This window comes from Cynoglossus semilaevis, chromosome 6, assembly GCF_000523025.1.
Source record: "Cynoglossus semilaevis isolate Cse_v1.0 chromosome 6, Cse_v1.0, whole genome shotgun sequence".
NCBI classification, from domain to species: Eukaryota; Metazoa; Chordata; class Actinopteri; order Pleuronectiformes; family Cynoglossidae; genus Cynoglossus; species Cynoglossus semilaevis.
Genome location: NC_024312.1, coordinates 915,781 through 923,732, shown reverse-complemented (window position 1 = coordinate 923,732; position 7,952 = coordinate 915,781). Strand labels below are relative to the sequence as shown.

Below are 7,952 nucleotides of genomic sequence, written 5' to 3'. Positions count from 1 at the left end.
GACTAAACTATGAAACCCACTGATACGAAGATGCATCACAGGGCAGACCTGACCGTGCAGTGACGCCGTAGATGGGAATGTTACACTCGTGGTCTAACCGTTTTACAGCGTCCTTTAAGTTCAAGTTGCCTCCACTTACCCTGTCATGTGTTTGACATCAAATTACTGGCTGAATAACAGTAGCACTTGTTGATTGTGTAAGTATTCAAACACACACACTTGTGCGCATTTGCGCTGTGTCCCTGTGACGACCTGGGGACACGATCCAGGCATGATAGCAACTAATTTCACGCTGCATTCCAGGTTTTATGGCCACCTTTACGTTTGCCTTTAAAAGTGGTTGGAACATTTGTGTTGCTGCTCTGTGGCCTTTATGAGAGGAACGTGCCTCATGTGGTCAGTGCCCTGTGAACCCCACTCCTCACAGCAGTGGGTCAGTTGGAATTTCTTTAAAAATCGGACAAATTCGAGCCCTCAGACCAATATACAGTAGTTGCTGATAAAGTCCCACATAGTCTGTGTGTGTGTACCTGTTTTATTACAATAGGTTGGTGATAATTAGGTTAAATTAGAGGCCATTATTGACCTGAGGTGAGAACAGGACTGAAACTGGCGTTAGAACCATTGATCGTTTTGGGTTCAACCCTGAATATTTGTGGCAGTTCTCAGTCATTAACAGCAGAGAGTCATCATCATAGTCTCAAAAGCAATTTAAAGTAGACAAGAGGCCTCACCTCAAGTAAGTTGACGTTTCACCTCACATCCGAGAGGCTTCTTCCCTTTGACCCCACCATTTGCCAGATGTCATGTGACTCCGTAGCAACCACATAAAGGCTAACGAGCCAAAGTGTTAGAACACAAACAAACAAACACAAACCTCGGGTAGAAAAACATCGTCAATTGTCTCCGCTGCCCCCGTGCCATGAAAACAAATCAATCACCAACAAGACGTATGTTTTTGTGTTGTTTTTTTTTATTTCACGTTTTAAAAATAGTACACCCGCATACCAGTTGACGGTGGCCTCGTAAAAAGTTCCTGTTCACGGAAATGTGATGAGTGGATTTTATTTATTCATTTAACCCGCATCTCTGAAAACTGAGTTAGGGGCCCACGTTTTTTTTGGGACCTGAGGTCTCCTAACGAGTGGATGCCTCTTCCTGGACGGGCTTGTGTCCGCGTTATTGGATTTCCTATGGTCGTGTGTCGCGTGGTAGTAATCGGCATGTTGGCTTCAGAAGCTGCCAAGAGTGAATGGTAAACTTTTGTCCACCAGGGTATAAAGAAAAGAATATTTTGTCATTGCTGCCCATATTTATATATGTGCATATGTATTTTTTTTTAATCAGATTGCACACACGCATGTGACCAGTGATTAAAAAAATTCCGAAAGTTAGTCAGTGTAAACACCTGTCACCTCCACTAATGGTACTTGATTTAAAGGAGTATTTCATGTGGAGGCACTTCATAAAGTACACCGCCCCGAAGGTGACTGTCCAGCCATGGGCTCTCACAGGGGTAATTACAACTACTGTGGAACAACCCCACCCACCCCCCGTCCTATCGCTTCAGGACATTTGCACCTCCAGGCACTGTTGATGTTGAGGGGGGAGGGAGGGGAGGGATACACACCCACAGGAACAAACAACTGTCGCCGCCGCTGCCTTCCAGGTTTTATGGCCACCTTTACGTTTGCCTTTAAAAGTGTTTGGAACATTTGTGTTGCTGCTCTGTGGCCTTTATGAGAGGAACGTGCCTCATGTGGTCTGTGCCCTGTGAACCCCACTCCTCACAGCAGTGGGTCGTTTGAGATTTCACTTTAAATCACTGACCATCAACTGGCCGCCCCTGCCCCGTTGAGAAAAATCTGAGCCCTCAGACCAATGTAGTTGGTGACTTCTGGTTTAAAGGAAGTGTATTTGTATTGATGGGGTGTGTGTGGGGGGGGGGTGGAGTTGGAATGCACTGTCTTCATGCAGCCCCCTCTAAACACACACATAGTCTTTGTGTGTGTGTGTGTGTGTGTGTACCTGTTTTATTACAATAGATTGGTGATAATTAGGTTAAATTGGAGGCTGTAAAATGACCTGAGGTGAGAACGGGACTGAAGCTGGTGTTAGAACCATTGATTGATTTGTGACATGTTTTAGGTTCAGCCCCACATATTTGTGGATATTATCAGTCATTGAGAGGAGATAATGATCGTAACTGTCTGAAGAGCAAATTTAAAGTAGGCAACTGGCCTCACCTCAAGTGAGTTGAAGACATTTCAGGGATTATTTTTTTTCTTCTGTTTAGTTGAGGTTTATATCTCTTGACACGTTCCCATGTTTTTTTAGTGCAGTTTTTGGTCTTTTAAAAAAAACGTTTTTATGATTTTATCGTTTTTGGCATTAATGTGGATTTTACCTCTGACATCTGGCCTTCGACAGTACAGCGGACATGAACCCATATTCACACTGCAGTGTTGTATGACAGCATACCAAAATATGACCTGAGGGACATTCCTCGCTTTCTCCACCGTGGAGTGTGTGCACTTAAGGGTTACATCAATGTGTGTTTGGTTGCATGTTGGATTTGTCAAGTCTTGGCAGTGAGCCTGACAGATGCTGGTAAATACTGTTTGTTTTTCTTATTGTTCTGTGGCTGTGTCAAACAACACACGTCCAAATGTCCTCTCACAGCCGGAGGCCGGATTCTGATGAACCAGCTCTTGTTGAAGGAACAGACGGCACAGAACCATAGGTCCACTGGTTCTACCTCAGCTCTGGACCTAACTCTGGTCAGGGTTGGCAACAGTAACGCTGCTTTCTGTTCTATCTGTCTTCCTGGGAGACAAATTTTCAAACTCAAAGACGTGTCAGCACAGGTTTGGATTAGGGTGCTGCTGCTGGTACTAATACCAGTTCAGTTATAGCAGGGTCATGGTCTGCACATAAGGTGAAGCCGAGCCTTGTTTTAAAATGTGTGTACTTTTTTTTTTTGCAGCCACAGCAGAAGTCGGTCTGTGATGTCCAGTCTGTCTAAAGAGGCTCAGAGTCGCAGCCAGACACTGCTCTGTGTGTCGGTGTGACAGACAAATGGACTGAGGTCCTGCGGTCAGCCTGTCCATTTTAAAGACAAATCACTGTCCAACACAGCAGCAATGGTGGACCACAGATACTGAAAACGGTTTTTAAAATGTACCAGGCCCAACCAGAGGAAAGGAGTTGGAGGAGATGTGACAGGAAGTTGGACCAGTCCGTGTGTCTGACGGGCTGTGGTCAGGCCACAGGCTTTTAGATCCAGGGTCCTCCGTATAAGACTTCACTTTTCTTCGTCTTGTTCCTAGATAATAATATTGACATACCGATATTATTGACCAACATTAGCATAATTATATTTGTAAGAATCGTTATCGGTTTTTCCTCCAATAATGAGAACACGATGAGTGCCTGGGTTTCGCCAAAAAATGTGTGCCCTAAAAAAAGTTTTGGGGAAAAACGGCTGTATTGTAATGTTAAAGTGACTAGATGGCAGCATTGCAGCTCATTTTATTAATCTATTTTAATAATCAGAGTAATGTATGCAGAATATTACCAGAACTTTGTTTATAATAACAATATTATTATAATCAGTTGATATCAAAATCAAAAATCGGTGTTTGGACAATATCGGCAAAAAGTTAATATTTGACTTTTCCATCATAGTTATGAATGCTGATTTATCTCAATTAATCAAGATCAGCTACCCTGTGATTAACCACTGACCTAAGATTGTAATTTTATGACCACCCTACTGATAACAATGTATCTGTCTGCAGGTTCATGTTGACTCTCGTCCAACCCTCCTCTGAAAGACGTCCACAGTTATTGATGTTCGCTTGGTGTGAAGTGTTCGTGTTCTTGGTCTGCTGAGTGGAGCTCCCACTGTTCCAGAGTCAGGTGAACTGGATACTCTCGGAGCTGCAGTGAAGATGGACTGGTCTTCCGCTGAGGGTGTTGTCCTGCTCTTTGCCCTTTGCATGCTGGGAATGGCTCCAAACCCCTGTTAATAATGAGCTAAGCTGGAATTCTCCCTCCACGTTCTGACAAATGTTTTCTTTTCATTTTCATCATCCTCTTCTTTTACGTTACCTCGCTGCTGTCTTTGTGCAGTCCTTAACGATCATGTTGTTGTTGTTTGTTTTCTTTTTTGGTGCCAGGAATGAGAGAACGTGTGAAAAGGTAACAGTAAACCAAGAATGCACATCAAAGATGTCTTCCGCAGCCGAACGAGCCACAGGTGTCCAGCTTTAATCTTTTAATGCAGCTTTTTAAAGCTTTTCTCAGCGCTACGTAAACATCAGCTTCATAAGTCACAAGATATTATAATTTGCAAAACCTGAAACTCTGAAAAACAAAAAAAAAACTTAATCTGCAGTAATTGTAAAATTTAATTGTGAGCATAAGCTGGTAAATTATACATCAGGTAGAATTGAATTTCAAAGCTAAAATGGTTTGAAAATAATTAGAAAATGTCTGAAATAGGACATAAATCAAATGTATGTTTCTAACCATGGCTGAAGGCAGTGATTCCAAAGTAGGGGGTGCAGAGCTATTGCAGGGACGGGGGAAGAGTGATAGCAGGGCAAATTTATTTAAATCTGAAATTTGTTTTTATTAGTTCCACATTTGCAAAGTTGCACTGATACTATTTTCTTGTGTAATGAGGAGAGTTTTATTTTGGACATTCAAATAAGGGAATGTCAATAGTCAGCTCAACAAAAAGAGGGCGATGCAGAAAATGTTAACAATGGTAACTACTCGTTTTTGCAATGTCGTTTTTGGAGGCCATATTTGAACACTATCAAGTCTCACATCAAATGGCAGCAACGTGAGGCCCCCTGATGCAATAATGGGAGTGGTCTTAAGAGCTGAACTAGCCCAGGAGCCAATCTGATAATAAGTAAAGCACCAGATAAACAATGACAGACTTAATTAACACCCAGGCTCTGATTTATCTCTAATCTTCATGTGTTTGGAAACTAGAGAACCGTGAAAGAAAACCCATACCACAGGGGCAAAATAGTCAAATCCAAACAGGAAAGCGGCCAGTGTGGGGGGTGGGATCTTATTGTGAGGCAACAGCTCCAACCACTGCTACACCACCCTGGCAGGATGTTTCTGAGTTTTGATGCCTCTAGAAGAAACAAACAATTTAAAATCCGTATCAGGATATGCCAAGAAAACTCTTAAGAAATGTTAAAAAAAAAAAAAAAACATGTATAAGAATTGGAAAATATTGAGGCCTTCTTTGAATGTTCAAAACTAGGGATGTCCGATATGAACTTTTTACCGGTCTGATATGCCAATATTGTCCAAACACTTAATTTCTGATTCCGATATCAACCGATACCGATATATGCAGCCATTTGCCCCCAAAACTGAGGTAAATGTCTCAGTACCCTACCAACAATTCAAGCATATTTGGCAAAACCCAGGCATTGCGTTATCGGGTTTTCATTATGGAAGGAAAAAATTACATAACTATGCTAATATCAGGCCTATAATATCGGCCAATAATATCGCCCAATATTATCGGACATCCCTATTCAAAATGTTTTCCAAGCCGTTGCATCTCTGTCAAAAATGAGTTCAAGAGACAAATGTGTTCACATATGCAGATGACATAACAATGTGAGCTGATAGAATTTTTTTTTTTAATTGGTGGATAATCACTTTTTTACTTACTCTGGTCCAGTATTGTGAAATTTAGGCAGATGTTCATATGAACTACTTCATGCCGTTGTTTGCGGATGTTTTTCTTTATGGTATGCTTGCTGCTCTATCTAATGTCTGTTTTTTGTTTTGTTTTTTTTCTTTACGTCAGGCATCCGCCAACCTGGCGTGAACAAATGTAAAATGCAGTCTTACCCTTTGACTCTGCTCTGCACTGTGTCAACATGACTGACTGTAATTTACTGATCCTGATGATTCCCTTTCAAGTAGTATTTTTTTTTTTTTAAGGTAATTTTTTTTCTCGGTTATGTCAGAAGATTGTGTCACTGGCTTTCGTCAGAACTATTTTCTGTCATTGAGTCCTTCTTGAGGGAAGAAAAGGTTGTTCAAAGTGTGGTTCAAACGGACGAGGAAACAGGCTTTTGTTTGAGGGAAGTGAGGAAGTAAGAGTCTCCTGCTCCACCTGAACCCAGATAAACTCCCTGATAAGCTTAATGTGCAGGTTACAGAGCTGAGGTCAGTTTGCCCCCACCCTTAGCCCCACCTCACACTCTGTACTCTGTCACCTCGTTGGTGAAATGATATGTTGAAAGACACAAGGTCCAGGCTCTGCTCAGACTGACACAGAAATAGTGCTGAGGCTGGAGCTTGATTGCTATTGAACAAGATGTGCTTTTATGTTCTTCTCCAGTTCTTGGCTCCACTGCTCATGTCTGGCTCACATCCCGTTCCCATAATTTGTGACAGGATATGGACATAGTGCTGGCAGTTCATCACAGAGCCACGAGAAGCAACAAGTAGGCATTCACACTCTTCACAATCACATCTAACATCAGTTAAGAGACTAAAGTCTCAAACTGTTGGAGGAGGATTTAGTTGACATTTTTCCCGATTAATAATATTATCATTTGGATTAGTTACAGATAAAAACGGGCGACAAACACTGGCATCTGCCTGCTGATATTGGTCACTTCGCTTCAGTGTAAACCCAGGGATCCCCAAACCCTGGTTAGCGGAACGTTACTGGTACTGGAAATATTTGAAAATAAAGTCACTGAGACTGCAATAAAACAGAAGCCTAAAGAATGTGTTTTATTTTGAAAATTTAATGATCCTTAATGATAATTCAACAACCAGTCCACAGGTTTAACCCACCCACAATGTCACAGTACTTCTTTCTACCAGCAGGTGTCCTAAATGTGCAGATCTGTTATCATTATACATCTATAAGATCTTGATGTGTGTTTTTGTTTCCAAGGCTGCAACAGTCTGAGCCACAGTCCTGCTGCTCATCACTGGGATTCAGCCAATCACCTGTGCCTCCACCGATACTGACTCCGCCCCATCGGTCTTCTCCAGTTGAACCTCCACGCCCAGCTCAAAGGTAAGTTCTCCACCTTTTCTTCTTCGCTTCACCTCTGGGTCCTTGTTCAGGCTGCGAAAAAAAATGCTTTTAAAAAAATTAAAACATAAAAGGTTTGAAACACATCACCTTCCTGCGTCCACGCATGAATTCCTCTGGTGGTGACTGAAGAGCAATGTTTCAACTCACCTTCCTCCCCATGTTCCACGTCTGGTAACCATGTCTGGACAAACAAATCTAATTTAATTAAATTTTTCGGCCGACTGAACACGACCCAGAAAAAAAGCAAACAGTGATTTTTATCTGATGTGGTTTTGAATTTGGAAGATAAGAATCCTTGTGTTTACATCACATTCCAGGTTATTTCCTGTGTTACTTTAACTAAAACTTGACTGGACGTTTCTTTGCCGGCGTGCTCACTATTCGCTCTGTTGTCTTTTGTCGATGGATGATACAGATTTTTATTTCCTGAACACACGGTCGGGACAAAGTAGCTGCACAGGGTTTTAATACGATTTGTTGTCTGGAAAACAAACTTAATTTTGTTACTTAGCTGTTACGAGAGCCGACAGTCTCCTACAGGAACTACACGATCAGATAGTAAGAAAAAAATCGAATTTGTCTGTAGTGGCATTTGAACAGTTTCAGTTTTTTTTTCAGAAAAATTATATTCTAAAACAATTTATAAATAAAATGCTCTTGGCAAGAATAATTTTATATAGTTACACGTATGACATGTTCACAATAGGAAGTCATAAATAATAGATCTCAGTAATAATTCCATAATAATCCATAATAAGAAGTAATCAGTTTTACAATTAAAGTCATGTGTTGAGGATATAAACTATTTTATTAATAAGACTAAATATCTAATATACTTGAAAAAAAGAAA

At 41.2% G+C, this 7,952-nt stretch overlaps 1 long non-coding RNA gene across 3 annotated transcripts in view; it reads left to right on the top strand.

The window, feature by feature from the left end:
- The first annotated feature begins 3,527 nt into the window (after positions 1 to 3,527).
- Positions 3,528 to 7,952, top strand: part of LOC112487092 (uncharacterized) — a 15,416-nt gene continuing 10,991 nt past the window's right edge. For all 3 annotated transcript variants that reach the window (XR_003049827.1, XR_003049825.1, XR_003049826.1), the window contains exons 1-3: positions 3,528 to 4,261; positions 6,389 to 6,494; positions 6,956 to 7,081. This is a non-coding gene — a long non-coding RNA (uncharacterized LOC112487092). The remainder of the gene's footprint in view (positions 4,262 to 6,388; positions 6,495 to 6,955; positions 7,082 to 7,952) is intronic.